The following is a 27,477-nucleotide window of genomic DNA, read 5'->3' on the forward strand; positions in this document are numbered from 1 at the left end:
GGAGAAAGTCAAGATGGTCATTGGAAAGGGGATAAAAAAGTTCCTCTACATTATGGATGAGGAGAAATTAAATGCAGTCTCCATCTGAGCAACCAGGGAGAGACATGAATTTTTGTGTACATTAAAGATTGATTTTTCAACCTGATATCATCTAACACACATTGGCAAAGGAGTAGAGCAGAGTTTAAAAGTCAAAAGGTAGACTAAAAACCCACCACAGTTAGATTATTTTTTTTAAGTCTATTGATTTTCGAGGGTCTAATTCATGATTTTTGATGTGTTAAAGTTGCCAGTACTGGGTTGTTGGGTTTTTTGGTCTTAAAATAATTGTGTCTAACATCAAAATATGCTGCATCTGGGATTTGCTACAAACCACTGGACTCTGTTCTCAGCTGCACCCTTCACGCTCAGCGCTGATGAGACTGAAATAACTGGTTGCAAGCCACCTCTGCACTGCCCTGATCCTGGGCCAGGAGAGGGACAAAACAACCTCTGGTCTAACACAGAGGAACCTTAGGGCTGCTGTAAGTTGCCCCAGATGCTGTGCCGGTCTAGGAGAGGTGGAGCACCATGCACTCTGCCCCGGACATACACCTCCATGCTCCTCCACACCCCTTAAATAGAGGCAGAGTGATACAGGGAGTGGGTAGTACAGAGCTCTCTATACCTGCTTTCTACCACCAGAGGATTACCTTGAGTCAGGATGATCCTTAGCTGCTCCTTAGGGCAGCTGCCCAGCTGCTGTCCCTGCTCCACAGGGGCTGAAGCCTGAGCCCACTACGTGCACTGTAGGATGCTGTGATCCTTCCTGGTACCCTGAGTTTAACTCACAACATCAGCGTTACCAGGCACAGCCTAAAGGGAACCGGCTGTTTCTTACCGCAGTCTCTGCAGTTTGCAGTTCGGGTGTTTCAGTCCCTCACACAGCAGCCGCACTCCAGAATCTCCCAGATTATTCTCACCCAGCTGCAGCTCTGTCAAGTTCTGGCTGGCTCTGAGAACAGCAGCGAGATCCCCACAGCCAGTGGCTGTGACACCACACTTCCACAACCTGCAGGAGAGAGAAAGGCAGAGAAGGGGAACAATGCTTGAATGGGGTTCATCACAGCTGTTCTGACAGGTGGCCTAACCCACCAGCCCCTCTGCCTGACCAATCAGCATCAAGAATGAGTCCTGCTACAGACTCTGTGTATGTCTACACTACGGGATTATACCGATTTTACAGAAAATGGTATTTGGAAACAGCTTATATAAAGTCGAGTGCACACGGCCACACTAAGCACATTAATTCGGCAGTGTGCGTCCATGTACCGAGGCTAGCGTCAATTTCTGGAGCATTGCACTGTGAGTAGCTAACCCATAGTTCCCACAATCTCCCCCGCCCACTGGAATTCTGAGTTGAGATCTCAATGCATGATGGGGCCAAAGCAGTGTCGCGGGTGATTCTGGGTAAATGTCATCACTCAATCCTTCCTCCGTGAAAGCAATGGCAGACAATCATTTCGCACCCTTTTTCTCTGGATTGCTCTGGCAGATGCCATAGCATGGCAACCATGGAGCCCTTTTAGCCTTTTTTCACTCTCACCATATGTGTACTGGATGCTGCTGACAGATGTGGTACTGCAGTGCTACACAGCAGCATTCATTTGCCTTTGCAAGGTAGCAGAGATGGTTACCAGCCCTATTGCACCGTCTGCTGCTTTGGAAATTGGTGATGACGGTTACCAGTCCTATTGTACCGTCTGCTGCTGTCATAGGTGCTCCTGGCTGGCCTTGCTGAGGTTGGCCAGGGGCGCATGGATAAAAATGGGAATGACTCTCCAGGTCATTCCCTTATGTTTTGTCTAAAAATAGAGTCAGTCCTGCCTAGAATATGGGGCAAGTCTACTAGAGAACCAGAGAGCACATCCACTCCGGGTCAGAGCCCCAGACATCCCGCAGAAATGATGAGCTGTGTGCCATTCTAGGGGGTGCCCCTGCAATAACCCCACCTGTTGCTTTCCTCCTCCCCAACCCCTCCTGGGCTACTGTGGCAGTGTCCCCCCATTTGTGGATGTAGTAATAAAGAATGCAGGAATGAGAAACACTGACTTTTTAGTGAGACAAAACGAGGGGAAGGCAGCTTCCAGCTGCTATGATAGTCCAGGCAGGACAGAATCTCCATTAATCATTAAAGGGGGGGGAGAGGAGCACAGCCTCCAGCTGCTATGATATTCCAGGCAGGAGTGAATCTCCAGGAGACAAAGCTTAAAGAAGCCACTTTTGCCCAGGCACCCTCAGCTGACCTCACAGAGGCCAGTCAGGAGCACTCACAGGATGATGACAACAGTTATCAGTCCGATTGCACTGTCTGCCATCAGGGAGAGGAGAGAAGGGGATGCTGCTGTTTAGCGCTGCAGCACCCCGTCTACCAGCAGCATCCAGTAGACATATGGTGACATTGAAAAAAGGCGAGAAACTATTTTTTCCCCGTTTCTTTCACCGGGGGGAGGAGGGGGGAATTGACAACATATACCCTGAACCACATGCAACAATGTTTTTAACCCTTCAGGCATTGGGAGCTCAGCCAAGAATGCAAATACTTTTCGGAGACTGTGGGAACTGTGGGATAGCTTGAGTTCTCAGTCCCCCATCCCTCCCTCCGTGAGCATCCATTTAATTCTTTAGCTTTCCGTTATGCTTGTCACGCAGCACTGTGTTGAGTCCCTGCTGTGGCCTCTGTTTGTCATGGCCTTGGAGATTTTTTCAAATGCTTTGGCATTTCATCTTTTGGAACAGAGCTCTGATAGAACAGATTTGTCTCCCCATACAGCGATCGGATCCAGTATCTCCCGTACAGTCCATGCTGGAGGTCTTTTTGGATTTGGGACTGCATGGTCACTCATGCTGATCGGCGCTCCATGCTGGGCAAACAGGAAATGAAATTCAAAATTTCACGAGGCTTTTCCTGTCTACCTGGCCAGTGCATCCGAGTTCAGATTGCTGTCCAGAGCAGTCACAAAGCTGGACTGTAGGATACCGCCCAGAGGCCAATACCGTTGAATTGTGGCCACACTAACCCTAGTCCAACATGGCAATACTGATTTCAGCGCTACTCCCCTCGTCGGGGAGGATTACAGATATCAGTATTAAAAGCCCTTTATATCAATATAAAGGGCTTTGTTGTGTGGACAGGTGCAGGGTTAATTCAGTTTAATGCTGCTAAATTCAGTATAAATGCGTAGTGTAGACCAGGCCTTAGTCCCAAGTACCATCTCTTGTCCAATGAGAAACCAGCAGTGGGTGGGACTTCCTGTTTAAACTCCACCACTTGCCCTTTTCCCTTCACCAATCAAAAGTGAGAATGGCCTAGACACTTCAAACGTCTGCCACTGACCAATGAGGTTTGGAGTAAGACTCCCTAAGCACCGCCCCTTCACCCTTTACATTGACCAACCAGAATTCAGAAAGGGTAAAATGTTGCCCTTTAAATCCTGCCCACTCCGCACTGATCAGCCCTGGGATCATGGGGGGGAAACAAAAAAGAAGAAAAAGCCACAGCTGGAGCGGCAAAGCAGGTGAAAAAAAATCCTGAGGCATGGCAAAGGCAGGGGGGAACAAAACAAAAACACGGCACCGCCGGAGCAGCAAAACTGAGGGGACAACGGTGTGGCTGGCAAAGCAGGGGGAAAAACAAAACAAAAAAAACGCTACAGGGTGGCCGGAGCCAGGGAGCAGGGGGACTCCCTCTGCTGCAGAGTGCGCGTCTGGTCTAGTGGGGCGGGGGGAGAGAAGGGAGGTGGCCAGCACTTCAGTGGGGAGCTCACCCTGTGGCCCCAATTGCCGCGCCACCTGCCAGGAGGGCTCCGCGCTGCTCCGGTCAGCAGGGAGGGAAGGACGTGGGCTGCCCTGCCGAGTTTGCTGCAGGGTGCTCCCCTTCTCCACCCCCTACAGGGCAGCCAGAGCAGTAGAAAAAAAAAAAAGCAGCCATGCCACCCTAGGTTTGGATGGAATGCCACCACCTAGAATCTGCCGCTCCAAGCACCAGCTTGCTCAGCTGGTGCCTGAAGCCGGCCCTGAGTGGGGCTGCACAGGGGAACCACTCCCTGCCTCAGTTCATCTCCACGCTGCCTCCTCCGCTGAGCACACAGCCCCTGCTCTAAGCCCCCTTCTCCAATTGGTGCCACAGGCCTAGGAGAAGAGGAGAATAAGAGTGGCGCTAGCGTGCTCAGCGGAGGAGGTGGAGCCAAGGTGAGCTGGGGCAGGGTCCCTGGGTGGGGTTAGCTGCCACGGGGGGGGACTCCCCGGGCGGGGTTAGCTTCCATGGGAGGGGAAGTCTCCCCATACGGGATTAGCTGCCGTGGGGAGGAGGTATGTGTTTCTCTCCAGAAGGGGTTAGCTGCCGCGGGGGGGGAGAGGGGCTCCCCGGGCAAGGTTAGCTGTGGTGGGGGATAACTGCGGGGGGGGGTTCCCCAGGCAGGGGGAGTGGCAGGATCCCCGGGTGGGGAGCTCGATTAGCTGCTACGGGGAACAGGATAGCGGGGAGGGGGGCAGCGCAAGGTGGAAGTTTCGCCTAGGGTGCGAAACTTCCTTGCACCAGCCCTGGATACGGGGGCTGCCGGTCTACCCTGGTTCCAAGCCCCCACCAGCTAGCTGCAACTGGCTTCTCTTCCTGCAAGCAGTAGACAAAGCAGATGGCTGCCAAACGAGGTCAGAATGGAGCATTGCACAACTTTAAATGAGCGTGTTCTCTAATTGAACAGCAATGTAACAATGAAACAATGTTAAACGGGATGACTTAAAGTGAGGAGTTACTGTGCAGCACTTAAGTATTTGTTGAATAAAGCCTACGTTCTGAGCACTGCAACCTGCCAGAATGTGACGAACGGTTGCATGGGAGGCCCTGACCGGGGGTGGGGTGCGGAGTGAATCATGTCCTGACCCTGGGGGTGGGGGTGGGGGAATGAGATGCACTGGGGGATGTACAGCCCACTATACACTCACCCTGTAGCAACAGCTCCTGCTCTTTCAAGGCTGGTTAGCTCTCTGATCTAGCTGTTGTAACGTGGTGCATGGGGTCACACTGTCACTCACTGAAATTTGAGTGAGCTCCCTCTAGTTGGGCCAATTCAGTGGCAAAACTTTTACTGTTTTACAGATGGAGCAAAATCAAGTGTTCAGGGACAACTGTTTACAGAATAACTGATACTCAGTACTACAGGAGGTGGTGAATGAGCGATAGGTCCCCCTGCACTTCCCCTTCCCATGTGGTCAGAGAAAAATCACTGAATCAGGCTTTGCCCTGCCCACAAAGAGAATGGCAAACCCTTGCTTGCAGTGGAATCACAACTCAGAAAACCTCCCCTCTGCAATCCGATCAATCTGGTTGCCTGCATCTGTGTGCGTCTCTTGCAAAAATGAAATGTCTACTTTTTTCTGGGATGGGAGCTCAAAAAGAGCCTTATATTTTTTAACATCCCTGTGCCCACTCACATTCAGAAAGACACATACAAAAGTAATCCTCAGACCAGTACTCATCAGAAAAAATAAGAAAAACAATCACCACATGTTCCTATATTCATTAATTCCCCACGTTTCCATTGGTGAAAGAGACACGTGATTTGGTGACAACTTTATTCATTCTATACCACTTTTGTCTGAAAAACTCAGACACAGAGACATCTCATAGTATACTGAACAGACAATAAAAACAGATTAAGATCAGGAAACCAATCTGCCACTTTTACACCACGTTTCCCCTTGGTCTCATCCAGAAGCCTACCAGTAGCATCCAGGCTGTATTCCCCGCCTCTCCCTGTCATGGAGTTCAGGACCCAAAGAATCCATGAGTTTGTCATCCCACACACTCAGACTCAGAGTCACTTCTGATCTTGGGATGTGAGGAGGGGCTCAGAGAGAGCAGAGGGAAGGGGCTGCTAGGACTGAGTGGCAAAAATACCTGAGAATTCTCTATGCCTCCAACCAAAGACCCACCCTCAGAAGCACCCACAGCCAGCATGTGCTCCCCGACTGCACTGACTCAGTTAATCAATTGGGGCCGTCACTGGCTGTTTTTTATTCTGGAGTTTTGCCAGCAAGCCCGAATCCACAAAGCCATGGAAACCACAGTGACAGACTCAGGCCATGGCTACACTGGCGTTTTACAGCGCTGCAACTTTCGCGCTCAGGGGTGTGAAAAAACACCCCCCTGAGCGCTGCAAGATACAGTGCTGTAAAGCCTCAGTGTAATCAGTGCTGCAGCACTGGGAGCGCGGCTCCCAGCGCTGCAAGCTACACCCGTAAGGGATGTGGTTTACGTGCAGCGCTGGGAGAGCTCTCTCCCAGCGCTGGCGTTCCAACCACATTCACAGTTCGCAGCACTGCCGCGGCAGCGCTTTGCAATGTTACATGTAGCCATACCTTCAGCCTCCATTTCTCAGATAGGCTCAGGCTGAGAGTCCATTGAATCAGGAACCACAAAACCAGTAATACCATCTCCCTCCAGGTGTAAAGGGGATACTACTCCCCAGAACTAACATCCCAAGAGATATCTGAAGCCTGCTGGCACTCAGTCCCCGCCTCAGCCACTCCACCTTGTGCTTTACTCTCAGAACCCCCGACATTCCCAGCCACAGGGAACCAGGAGCAGCCTGCCTCTTCTTAGGGCATTGATTGACTCAATGTATCAGACTCCCACAACAAAAACAGGCCAAGTCCTCAGTGGCAACAAAAATGATGTTGTCACACTCCCCAATCCTATACTTCAGGGACACTTTAAATACTTTGGAAGTTCTGTTTAATATCATATAGACCTGCCTACGAAAGGACAAGACTGGCTGAACCTCTGGGCTTTACAGACCAAAGGAATCTTCCTAATAGGGCTAGTGATCTTACCAGGCCTTTGCTCAGCTGCTCATTCCTAAAAATGGAGGGACATTAGAAACAGCGACTGTAACAGCAGGTGTTGAGAGGGGCACAACAGGGACAAACACACCCTAATCCCCCCACACCCACCTGCTCAAGGAGGCTACGTGTGGCAACAATCACAACAGCCTTGCTCATGCGGGAGGCAATACTTCATGTTCTTAAACCTAGTGACTTTCCCACAGCTAAATCACGCTCCTCCACAGAGGAAGAATCTGGAGGCAAAATCCAAAACCCATAGCCACACGTTAAGCCCTCAGAATCTGCAATGAACTGCAGTTTTTGTCCCCCTGGGCCCTCAACTCGGAGGTAATTGTCAGGGGTGGGCTCAGCTTTGCTTAGTTTCCATCTTCCAAACATGCCAATGCATGTTGTGAGCCACTGACACATGCTGGAGACATTGAACTCTCAGCTTCTCCCTATAGCTGCCAGGAGCAGTCACAAGCCACGCATCCTGTTGAGCTGCTTACATAAAGGACATCTGTAAACAGAGAGAGGAACCCAAATATTACTTACGACAGACTCTGTAATTTGCAGTTTTGTTTCAGTCCCTCACAAAGCAGCTGCACGCCGACATCTCCCAGTTCATTATCACTCAGCTCCAGTTTTGTCAGGCTCTGGTTGGTTCTGAGAACAGCGGCAAGATCCGCACAGCCAGCCTCTGTGAGATGACAACCCTGCAAGCTGCAGGAGAGAGAAATGCAGAGAAGTGGGATCATGGAGTGAACAGGACTCGCCACATCTGATCTGACAGGTGGCCCTATGCACCAGCCCCTCCCTGACCAATTAGCATTGAGAATAAGCCAGAAATTCTATCAGAGGCCCTGTTCCAGGCCCCACCCCTTACCTATGAGTAATCAGTGTTGGGTGGGTCTTCCTGCTTAACCCCCCACTGCTTCTCCTTCAGAGAGAACCAATCAGCATTGAGAATGGCCCAGACATGTCAATCTCCAAAACTCTGCCATTGACCAATGAGGAATAAGATTTGCAGTAAGGTTTCCTCCCTATGCAGCTCCCCAAACCACTTCTACTGACCAACCAGAATTCAGGATGGGTACAAGGTCCCTTAAGTCTTGCCCACTCAGCTCTCAACCAGTCAGTCTGGACTTTGCACATATCAACCCCAGGATGAGGGGGAGGGACAGCTCAGTGGTTTGAGCACTGGCTTGCTAAAGCTAAGGTTGTGAGTTTAATCCTTAAGGGGGCCATTTAGGAGTCAAGGGCAAAAATCTGTTTGGGGTGAAGGATGGGGCTGAGGGATTCAGAATTGGGGAGGGCTGGGTGTTTGAAGTGCAGGAGGGAGCTCTGGGTGTGGATTTACCTCAGGCAGCTCCTGGTCATCAGCACAACAAAGCTAAGGAAGGTTCCCTGCCTGTCCTGACACCATGCTGTGCCCCAGAAGCAGCCAGCATGCCCAGTGGGGGGGCAGGCAGGATGCTCCATGTGCTGCTCTTGCCCACAAACACTACCCCTCCCCGCTCCCATTGGCTGGCAACTAGCCCATGGGAGTGTGGAGTTGGGGCAGTGTGCAGAGCCTCTTGGCCCCCTTGCTTAGGAATCAAACCTGCTGGCTGCTTCCAGTGTGTAGGACAAGTGGGGATTAGCCTGCCTTAGCATTGTAGCACCAGTGACCAGACTTTTAATGGCATGTTCAGCAGTGTTGACCAGAGTTGACAGGGTCCCTTTCAACAGCGTATTCTGGTCAAAAAATGGACACCTGGTCACCCTATTGGGCACACTGCTGCATGGGGGGTGGGGGAGGAGTTTGCTGCATAGAGTCAGGGTTCCAATCCTGGTAAAAGAGTGGGGAAGTCGCACCTGCACAGCATGGCTCTGCGTGCTGGAAGATGATGCTCAGGAAAGAATTGTGAGTCCAGAGCTGGATAAAAAGTTCTGCCATAGTTTGCCCAACCCAGTCTACAGTCTCTGATCTCAGTTTTGACACCGGCCTGTCCCTGGATCTCATTTACAGCACCAATTCATTCCAATTAAAAGTTTATTGATTAAACACAAGAACGAACAAGACAAAACAGTAATGTATATTGAAAATCTGGCTGAGTGATTATGCAAAACAAACAGTCAAAACCTTAAAAATCTTTCTTCTTTGGAGGCAAAATATCAGAGTCACTTATTTTCAGAACAACCTTTCCTTGACTAATGACTAATTTTACTATCAGTCCTGATGTACAGAAGGCATTTACTTACCTTTTTTTAAACAGACAGACACAAGGCAGAAGAGAGACAGGATAGAAAAGATGGGTGCAATAAGGGTTTTGTGTATGTTTTTGGAGCATCATATTGTCGGTTATTTACGTGTGGATGCTTTTTGGCTGGCAAGTGGATCACGACACCTGCTGTTTGGATCCTAGTTTACAATCTGGTTAGGGATATTATCTGAGCGGATCTTTTCTTCTTAGACAAGGATGATAGTATAGCTGACTTCAGGATTTGATGAAAAGCCAAAAGAGCAAGAGGGAGAACAGAAGGAAAGAAGGGGACGGGGGGCAGAAAAAAAACACAACAAAAGGAAGGGAGAACAAAGCAGGTTCTTATGTGCTTCTGCAGTGCTAGTAGTTACATACCCTACTGCTGGGCTGAGGACTGGACATCAGTTCACACTCACAGGTGAAAACAAAGCTCCTTGAACAAGTTCAAGGCCAGCCGGCCTTCCTCTCAGGAAGAAAGTTCTTTAGATGAGCTGAGGTGAGTTGCAGTGCTGGCAGTTTGGAGGATGAGCTGAGATGCAAGGTGGGATGGGAGATGAGAGGGAATGCTCATCTGAAGCGATCTGTATATTTTTCTCTCCAAGGCTCTTTTTAAGGAACTCAGAAACAGGAAAAGTGGGCATCATAGTTCATCTCCCTTATCATTTTGTCCACTAATTAGGTCTAATATACATCATAAAAAATTTTGGCTCCACATCATGTGTTTTTCACAAGCATAATTTCAACAGTCCTTAGATTATATGAACATGGCCTTTTGGGTTTAGATTAATCTATTTTCTCTATCTGGTTTTCTTGCACCTCTGATAAGATTCAATGTTGTAAACAGCTTGGCCTATTTTTTTGTGGTTATTGTAACATCTTATGGATTCTCACATGCTTTTTACATCGGAGGTCACTATGGGGGTACAGCTCATAGGCCTAATAATCACACCCACTCTCATCTGTGGCCATCAGACCTGGGGAGGAGACGCAGCCGCCAGGCCTAGAACTGGCAACATCACACCCACCTTCCCACTGAGACCAGGGATCAAAGGGGGAAAGACAAAGGAGAAAAGAACCTCAGAGCAAGTGTGATCCCTGATATTTGGGGAGAGAAGAGCCACTGAGAGGGTGGCGACCATGTGAAACCATTGGCAGGGCCTGTTTCACACTCTCTGTTGAGCTTGTAAAAGCAGAAGCTGTCATAAATATAAAGGCAAGGAAATGCATAAGATTATCTTTTGGTTTAGCTTGTGAATTTTCCCTATGCTGAAGAGGGAGTTTTATTCCTGTTTTATGTAACTTTGAAGCTAAGCCTAGAGGGGAATCCTCTGTTTTTTAGATCTTTTTATTTAACCTGTAAAGTTACCTTCTATCGTGATTTTGCGGGTGTGATTCTTTAACTTTTTTTTTTTAATAAAATTCTTCTTTTAAGAACCTGCTTGATTTTCAGTGTCCTAAAAACCAGGGATTTGGTCTGTGCTCACTTGTTACCAATTTTTTAGTATATTATTCTCAAGCCTCCTCAGGAAAGGGGGCGAAGGGGCTTGGGGAATATTTTGGGGAAACAGGGACTCCAAATGGCCCTTTTTCCTGGATTTTTGTCAAAATCACTTGGTAGTGGCAGGAATACCGTCCAAACAGTAGGAAAGGATTTGTGACTTGGGCAAGTTTTAACCTGAGCTGGTAGAAATAAGCTTAGGGGGTCTTTCATCTGTACCCCAGAGTTTAGAGTGGGGAGAGAACCCTCGCAGAAGTTCTGCTGGTTTTTGTAATGCTCCAGCAGAGTCTGGGTTCCTGATAAAGCTGCCACCCATCTGAATGGGTATCCATGGCAGCAGGCCGGCTATGAGCATGTGCACCTCAGGGACCAACCCCAGGTATGACTGTCTTTGTTCTCCTTCAAGGTCTCACAGGGAGCACCCTGCACACCCAAGTATGAGCCACCCCACCTCCAACACCTGCCAAATTCTGTACACACATCAAGACACCACATAGACTCATAGACTCATAGACTCATAGGTCAGAAGGGACCAATCTGATCATCTAGTCTGACCTCCTGCACAAGGCAGGCCACAGAACCCCACCCATCCAATTTTATACAACCCCTATCCCAGGACCGAGTTATTGAAATCCTCAAAAATGGTTTGAAGACCTCAATCTGCAGAGACACCACCAGCAAGCGACCCGTGCCCCACGCTGCAGGGGAAGGCGAAAAACCTCCAGGGCACCTGCCAATCCGCCCTGGAGGAAAATTCCTTCCCGACCCCAAATATGGCGATCAGCTAAACCCTGAGCATGTGGGCAAGAGTCACCAGCCAGAACCCAAGAAGGAGTTCTCCGCAGCAACTCAGTACCCATCGCATGCAACATCTCCCCGCAGACCATTGAGCAGACCTGTCTGGTGGTAATTCAAGATCAATTGCCCAAATTGACGATCCTATCATAACATCCCCTCCATATACTTATCAAGCTTTGTCTTAAAGCCAGGAAAGTCTTTTGCCCCTACTACTTCCCTCGGAAGGCTATTCCAGAACTTCACTCCCCTAATGGTCAGAAACCTTCGTCTAATTTCAAGTCTAAACTTCCTAATATCCAGTTTATACCCATTCGTCCTCGTGGCTACATTAGTACTAAACTTAAATAATTCCTCTCCCTCCCTAACGTTAACCCCCTTGATATATTTATATAGGGCGAGCATATCCCCCCTCAGCCTTCTTTTGGCCAGGCTAAACAAGCCAAGCTCTTTGAGTCTCCTTTCATAAGGCAGTTTTTCCATTCCTCGGATCATCCTCGTAGCCCGTCTCTGAACCTGTTCCAGTTTGAATTCATCCTTCTTGAACATGGGACACCAGAACTGCACACAGTATTCCAGATGGGGTCTCACCAACGCCGTATACAACGGTACTAACACCTCCTTATCCTTGCAGGAAATACCCCGCCCGATGCATCCCAAAATCGCATTTGCTTTTTTAACAGCCGTATCACATTGGCGACTCATAGTCATCCTGCTATCAACCAGTACCCCAAGGTCCTTCTCTTCCTCCGTCGCTTCCAACTGATGCGCCCCCAACGTATATCCAAAATTCTTATTATTAATTCCTAAATGCATGACCTTGCACTTTTCACTATTGTATTTCATCCTATTTCTATTACTCCAGTTTACAAGGTGGTTCAGATCTTCTTGAATAGTATCCCTGTCCTTCTCCGTGTTAGCAATACCCCCCAGCTTCGTGTCATCCGCGAACTTTATTAGCACATTCCCGCTCTTTGTGCCAAGGTCAGTAATAAAAAGGTTAAATAAGATCGGTCCCAAGACCGATCCTTGAGGGACTCCACTGGTGACCTCCTTCCAGTCCGACAGTTCACCTTTCAATACGACCCTCTGGAGTCTCCCCTTTAACCAGTTCCTTATCCACCTTACAACTTTCATATTCACTCCCAGCTTTTCCAATTTAACTAACAGCTCCCCGTGCGGAACCGTGTCGAACGCCTTACTGAAATCTAGGTAAATTATATCTACCGCATTTCCTTTATCTAAGTAATCCGTCACCTTCTCAAAGAAGGAGATCAGATTGGTTTGGCACGATCTACCTTTAGTAAATCCGTGTTGCAGTTCGTCCCAATTACCATTGACCTCTATGTCCGTAACTACTTTCTCCCTTAAAATTTTTTCCAAGACCTTACATACTACAGACGTCAAGCTAACAGGCTAACAGAACTGGACACAGCAGTGACCCCTCCATCACTACAGCTGGCTTGAACCTATGGTCATCCTACTGAAGGGAGAGCAGAGCCCCCAATGCTTGGGAGAGAAAAAGAGCCACTGAATTTGTACAAGGGAGAGAAGCCCTCAATCCCTGGGTGAGCTCAGAAGTTCTTTAAGAGAGAATAGATCCCCCAAGATATTTTGGATGCAGGATGAGAGGAGCCCCCAGTGGGGTGAGGGACTCTAAGGTTGGGGTGAATATGGGGAGAAAAACCCCATGGGTTTATGTGGGAAATTGAGGAGCTAAGCCCTAACTTGGGGGACAGAGGCTGGGAAGAGAAGAGGGCATTCAAGATAAAGCGATGGAGAAAATCCACATAAAATTTACAGATAAAACAAGAGAGAAGACACCTGAGCAGATCAGGAGAAAGAGACCCCAAAGTGGGGAGAGGAAATTTAAGGGGAAAGAAGGACCGCAATTGGATTCCAAAGGAGAAAACCCCATCCCCCCAACAGTAGTAAAGGGATGTTGTTTTATTTTATTAAATTTTCCCATCAACATTTGTTATTATTGGTGACTGAACCTGTGATGGGTTGGACCCCCTTGGGCATCACGTGGGGCACTGAAATACCACTGAACCTACCTTTCTGCCAGAATGGGTGCCCCTTAATGCTCTCTTTCTTAGCCACTTTTCCACAGCTGGGCATACAACCCAGGCAGGACTACCAAAACCAAATTATTACTAGTGGGATTATGAAATAACCCCCTTCCCTTCCACCATGATATGTTCAATGGAAGAGATAAGGTTCAGGTGGGGTAAGTAAAGACGCACCATGGCCCGGAGTAAGAGAGAACTTCAGGGAAGAGCAGTGAAATGGGCAATTTGTCTTATGTTAATCCGTATAACTAATTACCTGTGATGCTTGGGAGATAGGTCCATTTGGAAGTCTCTCCAGGATTTCCTATTGTTCACCCAGGATTGAATGGTCAAGAGGCTGCTAGAAAACTGTATATAAAGACCCTTGGGACCTGATCCTTTTGTTTATCTCAGATCTGCTTGAGGTTTCATGCAGGGGAACTCTAAGGCATAAACAGGGCCTCCAATGGGGCGGGGGGGGGAAAGAGGGGGAAATTGCCCAAGAGCCAGGGTGACTTAAAAGGGCCTGGGACTCCCAGGGTCACCACTGCTGCTGTGGTAGTGGTGGCTAGGAGCTCCCTGTCACTTTTAAATTGTGGTGCAGCACAATGTGATGGCAGTGGGGTGGGCCGAGTGGGCCGGGGTGGGCCACCCAGGGCTCCCTGCTGCATTTAAATTGTGGCACTGAAGGGCTACTGAGAGAGGCTAGCTGTGCTGTCTCTTTGCCACCTTCCAACTTTAAATCCCATTTCACTGTCAGACTGCTAAATTCCCATTCCCCACAAACGAAGCTTGTATCACTCTGAGACCCTGGCTTTAGGGATCTAGCAGCTTCAGCACTGCAGTGACCAGCACTGTGAAAGATCTGACCCTGAAGTGGCTGCCAGGAACCACCTAAGACCCACAAGGGATTCCAGTGAGTCCGGCTGAAGTCAGGAGAGGAACCTGTCCCACTCAGGCATGAATTCAAAACAAGATGACTTTAGGTTAAGCTAGCCACCACCACAGTGCTGCCACACTCCACCTCAGGACACACAGATCGGGCGGTACCACCCACCTTGGGAAGATGCCAGGGATAGAAGTGGGGATGGAGGAGCTTGAGAGTGTTAGGATGCAGAGGATTGGGTTAATTGTTAATGTTTTTTTCATTATTAGATAACCATAGCACCTTCCTTCCCCAGAACCTATTCTCCTGTGAGTAATACAGTTCCACTCTCTGTTACTCATGGTGTGTTCTTCATTTGCTGAGGTTTACTTTATTTACTTTAGTGTCCTCATCATCCCCTGTGCACTGGGCTTTAAACTCCTTTCCTGTTCGTAGTAGTATTACGGATTTCTCAAGGAATAGCCACCTTATGCACTGGGCACAGTGAGTCTCTTTAAGAGGAGGGTCCAGGGGCACCAAAGATGCTAGCTCCACTCCAGTGTGGTTTCCTCTCTCAGGGGCTCCACTTGACTCAGTCCTTCCTCCACAGCTGCCTACTAGCAGCCCTTTATAAGTTCAGGTGTAGCCCAGCCCTCTTTAATTAACTAGACTGGGCTCACCTACTCTGGTCCAGGGGAGCTGGGCTCAGTCTATCAACCCGTGACATACCCCCCACCTTTCCAGGAGAAAAAATTATGTATTCTTTTCCTTTTTGTAAGGTGCCCCCCAGGGCTATTCTAACCCCATACAATGCAAAAACACCTGTCCACCTCAACATTCTGCAACATCAGTTATTACAACCTTTCAGGGCCCAAAGTTTTCTTAAACTTAACCAAAATTATTTCCCTCAGTGGTGTAACATAATACCATTCTCTGCAGTTCCTGCCCATAACGGAGTGTTCTCTGAGTCCCAGAAACCAAAGTCAGCTTCCCTCAGGCACAAACTGTGGGTCCCAGTCACCCTGAGTTTTATGCAGTAAGGCCAGGTTCACATGCCCAGGACTACTGGGTACAATCTCTAGGTGATCTTATCTCTGTCAAGGCTTTTCCATCTCTGCATGAAGAATCTCTACTTTAGTCTCAAGTTCATGAACCATGCAGAGTAAACAGTTTCTTTCTTTCTCAGAGAACTGGAGATCTGTGGCCCGTTGTTCTTTCTGGAATTTTAGATCTTGTAAATTAACTTTCCTCCAACTCCACTCACTCTGTAAGCTCATTGGCCCTTAGAAGGGGGATCATAAAACAGGGAAGTGCTATTTCTTTCCCTGCACTGGAGTCCTTTTTCCAGTCCTGGTCCCCTATTTGGGTGTCTACTTATGGAGAGGTCCTGTCTGATTCCCCATGCTAGGTCGTTCAATGGCCACCATGGCTGGGACTCATGCTGATGCTGAAACCAAAGTTGAATATTTCAGCTCAGATAGGGACATTTACAATTCCTTGGTGTCAAAAGTCATTAAAATGATCTAAAACAGTCTGGTGAGTGAAGGGTAAGACTTAGCACTTTTTAATAAATATATTTTTATTAAGAGAGAGTTTTTTAAATGTATCTTTATCCCCAGGGCCAGTGCAAGGATGTTTCGTGCCCTAGGCGAAACTTCCACCTTGCGCACCCCCCTGCGCCCCTGCCCTGAGGCATCCCCCCATGGCAGCTCCCCCCCTCCGCCCTGAGGTGCCCCCCCAGCAGCTCCCTACCCCCCACCCTCCGCCCTGAGGCACCTCCCTCTGCCCCAGCTCACTCCAGCTCTGCGCACGAGCACCCCGAGCACGCCGTCGCTGCTTCACTTCAGCATAGGCGCAGCAAGCTTGGGAGGCAGGAGAAGTGAAGCAGCCACGGTGTGCTCAGGGCGGAGCCGCGGCAGGGGTGAGCTGCGGCGGGGAGTTCCCCTGCATGCCACACCCCTTCCCACTTGCTGCAGGCGGCCCTCCCCATGCTCCCCTGCCCCAGCTCCCTCCGCCTAAATGCTGGTGGCAACCAGGGCAGCCGAAGATCCAGCCGCCGTGGTCACTGCCGAAGAAAATGGTGCCTCCCCAAATCCTAGCACCTTAAGCGCCCGCCTAGCTTGCCTAAATGATTGCACCAGTCCGGTTTATCTCCCAAACACCAGGGGACGGTGGAGCCTGCTGTTTGTTGTGGGACAAGCTTTACTTAAGATTTCCATTTTCTAAACAGGGCAGGCTGGGTGCATGTTGTGAGCCACCAATGGAGGTGTTGGAGAGACACTTAATGCTCGGCTCCTCAATGCAGCTGCAGGGAGCAGACATCGGACACCAGCCACACCCCCTGTCAAGTGCTTTATATAGAAGATACCTGTAAATACACAGAGGAGGCTAAATGTTACTTACCCCAGTTTCTGCAGTTTGCAGCTCGGGTGTGACAGTCCCTTACACAGACGCTGCATGCCAGCATCTCCCAGATAATTGTAACCCAGGTCCAGATCTGTCAGGCTCTCCTTGGCTCTGAGAACAGCAGCGAGATCCTCACAGGAAGCACCTGGGAGATGACCACTAAACAAGCTGCAGGAGAGTGAAAGGCACAGAAGAGTGATCACAATGTGATCAGGGCTCATCACAGCTGTTCTGACAGGAAGCTCCACCCACCAGCTCTTCTCCCTGACCAATCAGCATTGAGAATGAGCCAGAAGCCCTGCCCCAGCCCTGGACCAACCCCCACCTGTGTCCAATGAGTTACAAGTTTTAGGTGGGACTGCCTGCCTAAGCCCAACTCCTTGCATCTCACCCTTGACCAATCAGCATTGAGAATGGTCCAGCCACCACAATCCTTAAACTTCTGCCATTGACCACTGAAAAATAAGGTTCTGGATAAAATTCTACCCCCAGATTCATTAAGGGTTGGTAGAGCCCCTGAGATATTTTGGAGGCAGGAAGAGAGGCACCCCCAATGGGGTTAGAGACTCTAAGTGTGGGTTGAACAGGAAGAGAAAAAGTCCATGGGTGTATGCGGGAAACCAGGGAAATACACCCTAACTGGGGAAGCTGGGGTGGGGCGGGAAGAGGGTGTCCATGATGGAGCAATGGAGAAGAGCTCCACAAGATTTAAAGGTGAGAAAGGAGGGAAGACAAGTAAGAAGTTGAAGAGGAAGAGACCCCAACATGGGGAGAGGACACATGAAGGGAAAGAAGAACCCCAACTATGATAAAAAAGAGGAAATGAGGAATGATGTTGGTGGTAAGCTTTGGGAAGGAGGTAACTGTTCCAGCAGTAGGAGAGTTTATTCTTTGCCCTGGGCTCTGACTAGAGTCCATTCTTGAGGCAGAGTTTCTCCTTGGGAATTTGGTGCTGGGCTCAGATCTCTTGAAGAGGTGCCCACCCTACGTGCTGTGTGACCATATCATTCCAAAACGGGTGAATAAATGTGAATATGACAAGTTTCGCTTAGAGTTTATCCAGACCCCCTGTCACAGATTTCTCCTCTGATCTGCAAGGTGCAGAACATCTGCCACCAGTTGGCTGAGGGTAATTCAGGTGTCAGAGCAGGACACTGGTTTTATAAGAAAAAGAAGCAACATAGACACAGACACTCCTTGCCCTGAGGATCCTATGATCTAAACAGACCAGACAGACAAAAAGTGAGGGAAAGAAAATATTATTATCCACATTTTTCAAATGGAGAGATGAGACCTATAAGAGATTGAATGACTTGCCCAATGTCACTGAGAGTCTGAGTTTTGATCCAGAGATTTAATTACACAACTAGCCTTTCTCTTCCTTTGTGTTTCTCTGTTTCAGAAAGGCATTTTTAAGGAGGAGCTACTTAACAATTAGGGGCTGAACATTAGGGCCTGAGCCACTGATGAGGCTTCTTACCATATTGATACCCATTGTGATTTGTTAAAGTGTGTTAAAAGAATTCAGTCTACTGACCAGACCAGACCCAAGGAAACACCTGAAGACTATAAAGAGCTGTAAGAAGGGCAAACAAAATTCATATAAAGTTTCCCAGAGGTGAGCAAGGAGTAGGGCGCGAAGTGGCCTGTTCCAGACATTTTTGAAATGCCATGTGCCATTTCCAGTATTTTAGAAATCTGTCATATCTTTCAAAGGCAAAATTCTGTTCAATCAAAATTACAAGAGCTTTCATGGTTTTCATCTGGAATTCTGCACTGGGATAACTGGCTATAATGTCATATTATGATGTACTGTTAAGAGAACTGCGTACACCAAAGCCACATGACCCCAAATATATTTGATTATTTCCCAGCAGGTTCATACACAAACATTCTAAAAGCAAGCATCAACTCAGTGAGAGACAGGAACACATGCACAAGTAGTACCAGCTCCATGCTTCCATTTCCATGCAGATTTATAGCTGAGGCAGGACTGCAAACCCTTTTTTCTCACTAGTCTACCAGCCTGGACTCATTTGCGGCACTCCAGTTAACTCATCACCTAGAAAATTTTATTTTTACTACATTAGCACATGACTGGTGGTCATTACCAGGGTGGAAGTAGATGCCAGAAGTAGTGCAGTTTTTCTGTACCATGTAATGTTTAAAAGTTATTGGACACTCAATCTGAAAAAACAGTTGACAAGAAGGTGTGAGTAACAGCAAGGGGAACCTAACCCAACCAGTACAAAAACTAACTTTCCCCCCCTGCTGTTATTCATACCTTCTTGTCAACTGTTTGAAATGGGCCACCTCGATTACATTGAAGTCATTAGCACTACAAAGGTGATTTTTCCTCCATTCTTGTCAACTGTTGAGAATAGCCCACATCCACCTTAATTGAATTGGCTCATTAGCACTGACCCTCCCATTTGGTAAGGCAACTCCCATCTTTTCATGTGCTGTGTATTTATACCTCCCTACTGTATTTTCCACTCCACGCATCTGATGAAGTGGGTTTTAGCCCATGAAAGCTTATGCCCAAATAAATTTGTTAGTCTCTAAGCTGCCACAAGGACTCCCAAGCATGAAGTACTCTGGCTAGTACTTAAGAATCCATTGCTTGATGCAGCCTGATTTACAAGCTACCTCCTGTGCTGTTCAGTGATCATGCAGAGCCAGGGAGTGTGACAGAGCTCTGCTACATTCACTGTCTAACTGATCTGCATTGCTTAACAGGAGCCTCTGTACTACATAACAGCCAGTTTCAACTGGTTCATCACCCAGTATCATCTGATCTCCCACTTCCGAGCAACCTAATCAAGAAGCTACTGAATAACTGCATCCACGTCACCTGGCTGTTGGCAATATCCAGCTGGATTTTAGGCCTGGACAGAGAATAGAAATGGCACTACTGAGGCTGAGAGTGCTTCGCTTCTAGCTCCCATGTTTCATCTGCTTGGTCTCAGAGGAGCACAGATATCTCAGTTCATTGATTGTAATTTCATCTCCTATGTCAGTCGGGTTAGACCCACTAGGTTTGTTTTCTCTGGATAACAATAGTACCTGCAGAGCAATCAAGGACAGGCCTCCATTGTGGTAGGCCCTGAGGAGTTTACAGTGTAATTAGGCAAGACAGACAAATGCAGGGGACAGAGCTAGAAGACACAAGCAGAACGAATGACATGATTGTTTGTCATTTTGTTTATTATTTTGCTTGGTGGCATCTTTTATTAATTTTTTTTAAATTCTTTGGGTGAGGTTTGTTATGCGGGGATTAGCTTAAAGGAAAGAAAGAGGAAGGGAAAGGGGATGAGGGAGGGAAGGAATGAGGGGAGAATGGAGGGCAGGTGGAGGGAGGCGGATGTGAAGACACTGTGAGAGAGAAGGAAGGAGGAGTTGCAACAAACTAATCAGCACATGAGAAGAATGTCAAGAGTAACACCATGCAGCAGGCAACCTGATGACATCAGTGTTCATTAGTCCATTGGTCCATGCTGAGGCTGATTCTGTGTCTGCTCCTACTGCCTGGGAGTCTCTCTGGGCCCAGGTCTGGCTCCTCCTGGGAATTTCATGGAGGAATAAGACTTAAACTGGCAGCAGAAACTGACTGGATGCCAGTGAGGGGACTGGAATATTGCCTTGATGTAGTCATAGCAGCATAAACAATAGAAAGGGTGGATAGTCCCTTTTGTACTATCTGGAATGTAGGCATCATTTTTACATTCAGCTTTAGGTGTAGTGAAATAGAGAAATTCAGTCTGGAGAGGAAATGTGGATTGAATAATATGGCTAGGTTCTCGTCTGGGCAGAATGTGTGACGCTTTTGAGCGCACTGGCAATTCCTAATTAAACTATGATTTAATTTTTAAATCAGAATTACATAATGAGAGACTTTAAACAAGGTAAAATGACATTCCAGTCACTTGGGACAGTATGATCTTAATCTCATGCACAAAAAAAGACACTACAGAGGTAGAAATTAATAAGAAGCTACTGGAAAAAAATCCTAGCAAATGGTGAAACCGAAGAAAAGGAGAATAAGAAAAGGAGAGCTAAAAGGCACTAGAGATGAAAGGCCTAGAGAACATACTGGTAATGGTGGAGGTGAAACAGAACAGGAGACCCAGACACCTGAGGAGTAATCTAAATATTAACCAGAAGGGAATTATTGGAAGTCATCCAGAACAAGCAGAGGAACAGTAAATATTTCAACACTGTAAACCAAATAGTCTGAAGTTGATTTAATTGGAGTGGGAAAAACTCTGTGATATCTGTGTTCTGTATTAAAAATAGAGAAAACAAAGGATATGAAGGAGGAACACATAAAGGGGTCTCAGAGATGGAGGAGACTGGAGAAAAGAGAAACAGAATCAGAGGGGCCCTCTGGGGTTCTATGTAAATCCTCCCTATGTAACCAAAATGGTCAGATGATAATTTATCCCTGAGGGTGAGGGTTGAGGTCCCATATATGCAGAATGCATTTCCCTTTGTTTTGTTCCTCTTTCAGTCCAAGTATTATTGGGAAAACACAGTAATTTGGGGACAGATGTATATGATATTTTGGTATTTTATGTTTGGATTGAAATGAAGAGGAGAGCAGCAGCATGGAGGGAAAATAATAAAAGGCATAGCTGTGGAAGTTTACAAACACAAATCAAGATGAAGCCAGGCACACAATTTTAATACAATATAATTGGAAATGGGAAAGACATTTGCCATACCAACAGCCTCTGTGCAGACAATCCTTGGTCATGAAACAGAATAAAAGACTAGCTGAACTGATATCTTTAGTGAAAAGACAGGGAAAAATCTAAACAAAAACAAAACCCTCCTCTCTGTCCCCTTTGTGACAGGATTACCCGTGTCCACAGTTTACACAAGGGGTGAGCAAACTTTTTGGCCTGAGGGCCACACTGAGGTTCCAAAACTGTATGGAGGGCCAGGTAGAGAAGGATGTGCCCCCACAAACAGCCTGGCCCCTGCCCCCTATCTGTCCCCTCCCACTTCCCACCCCCTGACTGCCCTCCTCAGAAATCTGACCCATCCAACCCCATTCCTTGTCCACTGACCGCCCCCTCACAGGGCATCCCACCCCTAACCACCCCGTGGAGCCCCACCCCCTCACCAACCCCCACTGTTCCCTGTCCCATGACTGCCTCAACCCCTGTCCACATTCCTGCCCTCTGACAGGCGCCTCCAGGACTCCCACACCTATCCAACCACCCACTGCTCCCTGTCCCCTGACTGCCCCCCGGGACCCTCTGCCCCTTATCCAATTCCCTGCTCCCTGCCCCCTTACAGAACTGACAGCTGCGCCGCCCAGCCGGAGTCAGCCATGCCACTGCACTGCCCAGCAGGAGCTCACAGCCCTGCCTCCCAGAGCACTGGTGGTACAGCAAGCTGAGGCTGCAGTGAAGAGAGGACAGCTGGGTAGGGGTTGAGGGCTAGCCTCTCCAGCTGGGAGCTCAAGGGCTGGGCAGGATGATCCCATGGGCCGGATGTGGCCCACGGTCCATAGTTTGCCCACCTCTGGTTTATATACTATTCTAATAATCTTTGTCTAAATTGTGTCTTGTGAGGTATCATTTGAGAACTCATGATTTGCTGGTCATTATTGTCCTGGTAAAATGAGCGTGGCAACATCATGTGTGAAGTATAAGATTCCATTGTATGATGTTACTAACATATGTTCCAAACTGAGGTTGGCTAACAGGTCAGCCTCAAACAAAGGAATGTGTACTCTGCACAGTTTGCATTCAGGCAGGAAACAATCATCAGGCAGGAAGGGGAGATAAAGGAGGGTGAAACTGAGGAGGGAAAGGCAGCAGGGGACATCCTTCCACATAGACATTTTGTCTCTTGAATCCTCGCTGGAAATGCTTCTCAAAGGGGGGACAGGACTATAAAAAGAATGGGCAGACACCCCAGGATATCCTTCTGTCTCTCTCTCTGCCCATTGCACCTGACAGACAAAGGAAGCAGTGTTGGACTGGGGGAGGGGTCTTGACCTACGTGTTTGGTCTGTAATCATCTGAAGTATGTGGTAAGAAAACTGTGCTTTGAATCTAACATAGCTTGTTAGGTTGGCATTAGTAAACATGTTATCTTTATTTTTCTCATAATCACTGTTTACCTTTATGCTCATTACTTGTACTCACTTAAAATCTCGCTCCTTGAGGTTCAAAAACTTGTTTTACTGATTTATTTAATCTAGTGTGTTTAAACTGAAGTGTCTGAAGGACAGTTTGAAATAGTAAAATGGCATATTATTTCTATTAAAGAAATGATTGACTTGTACTGTCCATGAGAGGGCCAGGCAGTACAGACCACGCATTTTGTGGGAGAAATCTGGGCCTGAGGGTGTGTTGGGGTCACCCTGAAACATAACCAAAGCTGGTGAGAGCCAGAGGGTAACCCAAGTGTGGCTGTCAGGCTGGAGTTACACATACAGACTCAAGGTGTGGCTTGCATGCTGGAAGGCTGATTGTGAGCAGTCCAGGTGAAAGCTACTTCAGCAAGGCATTGTAAGACAACCAGTGTTGCAGGGCAGGGTTGACACAGCTGCTCATTAGTTTTCCATTGTACAACGGTATGTCACACGCACAGACACGCACACACTTTTTTAAATCTTCAAAAAACTAAATTATCATCATCAATGGTTTTGCCCTTTAAAATAACATCTTGAATGTCAAAGGAATAATGTCAGAACTGGCAAAAATCAAAGAAAAAAAACCAAACCACTTCCAGAACATTTTACTTTAAGAGACAGATTTTCAGGAGGGGCAAATTATGGGCATGAGAGATAATTAGTTTCTGCAGATTTTTTTTCTTCACCTGAAGAAACAACAAGAAGAAGGGACATAATATTTGCTAAACATTTTGCCCTTTCAGGTTAAAGATCAACTGAAGGAAGAGGAGGAACCCTTTATTTTATTAAAGGGCACAATGGCAGGGTGCTGAATAACAATGCGCCCAGTGTATGCTCCCAGTGGAGTTTAAGATGTTGGCAGCCTGATGACTTATCTGCCTGACATTAAAAAAAAAGAAACAATTTAACTCGTTCTTTAAAAATATATGTACAAGTTTAGCTATTGACTTTATGTCAGGACATTTTCACATTGCCAGGCAAACCAATTTACTCCTGACTATATCTTCTTGGAGCTTTCTTCTTCCTGCACAATTTCCCTTCAACCAGTTGGGAGGGTTCTCTTTCATAGGGCTCCTGAAGAGTGTCTGTTGTTTCTGTGAAGTCTGCTGGTTGGGTCAGACTTTGCTCACTCTGTTCTAATAGCGAATTCATGACTGTGACAACTCTTCCAGCGTCAGCTTCAATAAATACATCTATTTCCCTGATACATTATCAGATGGTCGTTATGTCATTCGAGCCCCCAGTCTATAAGCAGTAGCATCTGTGACCAATATGAAAGTGGTTTTGAAACATGGCTAGGCCAAGACAGGAGCAGTCACAAGAGGCTTTTCCAACTCTAAAAAAGCTAAATCACACTCCGATGACCGCTGAGATGGTTTCCCTTTCTCACCCAACCTATGCAATGGCTTCCTCCTCAACCAGAATTTACTAGATCCACTGGCTCACAGTTCGCAGCTGTGGTTTCCTCTGTTCCTATTTGCTGATTGTCAGAACCATTCAACAAAGAACAGAAATCCTTTCCTGCTTCAGATCCACATGAGTTTTAAGAACTAAAAATCCCTTTCCTTCAGAACTCTGGGTTGCAAAGCAAGTCTCAACCCCGCTCCATCTTTCCCTTGCTGAAAAGTTAGTACAGCATGTAGCTGTTATTTCTGCACCTAGAGGCAGGACAAATTGCTCACTGCAAACCAATTCTGTACAAATTATTTGTTTCAGCTGGGCCACAACTTTAAAAGGAATTTCCACAGACTGTGTCACACTGTCCAGAATAGCTCACAACTGTGAGTGCCTACCTCAGGGCAAACTGCAGAGAAAAGGCAGAAACTCCAAACTGGTGGTATGTTCTATAATTAGGTTTCAACAAGCCAGTTACAAATGTGAACTCCCGGATCGCTATACCAGTCCTACCAGGGAGTCACAGACAGTCCACTTAGACTGGAGAGTCTATCTTGCCACCCAGACAAACTGAACTTTGTGACAAAGGGTCACTTACACCAAAAATCACACCTCATCAGGTTGCTTCTGGTCCCAAGAGACCAGTCACTTACCCCAGATCAACTCATACTCTGGACTTTACATCAAATACAAAACTGGCAGTCAATTTTATAGTAAAATAACTAAAGGTTTATTGGCTAAGAAAAGGAAATGAGAGCAATTGAAAGGTTAAAGCAGGTAAAATATATTAACAGGTGAGTCACAGTTTGTAATTCCAGATTGTGGCCATGATGTAATAAACTGCCAGTTTCCTAAAAGTATTTTCAAGGTACCTAGACTGTCTCTGGTGATCTCGGCTTTGCATCTGGTACACTTCCCTGTAAGAGTCCAAACAGTCAGAGGTGAAGGATCATTCCCTGAATCCATATTTATAGATTCTTCAGTCAGAAAACAGGCTGACAGCTTCTACCCGCATGGGCTTTTCCTCTGACAACAGGAAGTGAGGAATGCCTGTAGAGTCTCTGACCTCCAGTCATTATATACAATGGACACTTGCTTGAAACTAGCATTTCAGAAGGCTTCTTTGAAATGAATGAAATATGAAATTCCTCTGACTAAGAAAAGCTTCTGAGAGATTTGTTGTACATCAGCACCACCTACTGGAGAGCCACACTTGTCATTCTCTCTGTGCACTGATGGGCCAAGTGTCCAATAGAAAATCAGAGAGTAGCCCTTGCCAGCAAGCCCTGCAATCAGGGTATATAAGACTGAGGTCATTGTGTGGGACTCCAAAGTTGCTAAATCTATTGAAGAAGCTGCAGGACTGATAAGCACTACTGGGCACTTGATAACCCCACAGACTAACTCTCCCCATTCTAGGGTTACACAAACTGAGAAAAACAACAAGGAGTCCCGTGCCACCGGACTCCTTGTTGTTTTTGTGGATACAGACTAACATGGCTACCCTCAATACAAAATGACAAGAAACTGTGAGATTTAATTTCAAAGACTGTATTTCTTTCTGTGTTTTTTATACATGTATATGTCCAACAGAGGGACTGGAGCACTGACCTGATGTGGTCATAGTGGCATAAACCACAGAAGAGGTGGAGAATCCTCTTCTATCATCTGGAACGTGTGCAGTGTTAGACTGAGTGTTAAGTGCAGTGAATTACAGTGATCCAGGCTGGAGAGGAGAAGTAGATTGAACTATGTGGCTAAGTCCTTGTCTGGGCAGAATGTGTGACGTTTCAGAGCAAACTGGCGATTCTTATTTAAACTTTCTGTCACAGGTCATATTTCTAGGGTACCCCTGTGTGGTGAAGGTGGGTGCCTCTCTCATCCCTAAGGTCCCTTCCTGGATGGAGGTGTTGCTATAGAGCTGGTTTGGAATGCAAGGTGCGGTCTCCTGGCTGTTAGACTTTGGGAAGAGTCTTCTCCCCCTTTAAGGCATAGCTACACTCCAAGGCAGAAAAAAAGCAAACAAAATAATCCTGTAACCCACAAAAGAGTCTGGGCTCACCCTGCTGTTCCTCGAAATGTAACAGGCAAATAGTCTCTGAGAAGGGGGCTGGGTTCCTAACACCCTGAGTGTCTAAGAGATCTAAGCTGAACACCTGGGCTCTAGTGAAAAGCAAAGCAGAGTAAAGATAGTTTCTCTGCTTCTCCAGAGGGCTCCGGCAGCAAAATCTCTTCTGTAGCTTCCCTGTGGAGCAGGGGATCACTAGTTCTGCTTCCCTCTGAATGCCAACCTGCACTGGCCTTCTATCCTCCATTTTAAGGAGCCACCCCTTTCCATGTGCAATTGGTGTCACAGTTGTGCCAGGTTGGGGCTGTGCCCAGAGGAGTTCTTTAACCCCTTCCTGACTGGGGTGGGAATCTCCCCCACTACATACCACACTCTTAAAGATGGAAGTTAGGATCCCCTGACCTAATCCTGATTTCCTGATTTCCCCACCAGTCCCAGTCAGGGCTAACTCAGCCCTCTAGAGCCCCAGGGTGGAGCAAGCTCAGTGAAGAAGGGAACTTTGGAAACTGTAGCTGCAAAGCTGAAATAAGTCTCTATGCAACATCAACACTGAGATTTTTCAAATTCTTATAACTTTGAAAATTGGGGCAGATTTTCATAGGAACAGAAATAGGCACATCCCTGGTACGAATGCTCCCCCCCTGCCAAATTTCAAGTTCCTGCTCCAAAGCATGGGGTTGATAGAGCTTTTCACTGAAAAGTTCACCAGAATTACTTGGGGGAAAAGTGTGTTTCCCCAGCCTATGGATGAACGATTGAGGCTAAAATTTCACAAAAATATCCAGCTTGAAGCAGCATGGAAAATGTAGGTCAAAATGGTTCAGGTTAGCAAAGTTATAAGCAACAGAAAACAAGGTCTACTGATTGAAGTCTCAGGCCACAATAACAGCAAGTAGCACTTCCAGCTTCACTTAAAATATATGCACTCTACAAAGCAAAACACAGCTTTTCGCATTAGCAAATATAAAACCTTTCAAAGGCATGATGCATCCATTGTACATCCTATTACAGATTGGACAGAGCCTTCATAGCTCTTGTAATGTAATATTCAAAAGAAAGAGAAAGATACACCATAATACAAGAAAATGTAAAAAGCTGACTGCAGAATTCTAGCCCTGGGTGACATATTCAGTGCTTT

General features: G+C 47.2%; 1 protein-coding gene and 1 pseudogene across 1 annotated transcript in view; one reads left to right on the top strand and one right to left on the bottom strand.

Annotated features, from left to right (window-relative positions):
• The window catches only part of LOC127051008 (NACHT, LRR and PYD domains-containing protein 3-like), a 572,024-nt gene that overhangs the window by 170,977 nt on the left and 373,570 nt on the right, over positions 1-27,477 (top strand). The gene's annotated exons all lie outside the window — the stretch shown is intronic.
• The window catches only part of LOC127051019 (NACHT, LRR and PYD domains-containing protein 3-like), a 111,416-nt pseudogene that overhangs the window by 15,667 nt on the left and 68,272 nt on the right, over positions 1-27,477 (bottom strand).

Source organism: Gopherus flavomarginatus, chromosome 5, assembly GCF_025201925.1.
Source record: "Gopherus flavomarginatus isolate rGopFla2 chromosome 5, rGopFla2.mat.asm, whole genome shotgun sequence".
Taxonomy (NCBI): domain Eukaryota; kingdom Metazoa; phylum Chordata; order Testudines; family Testudinidae; genus Gopherus; species Gopherus flavomarginatus.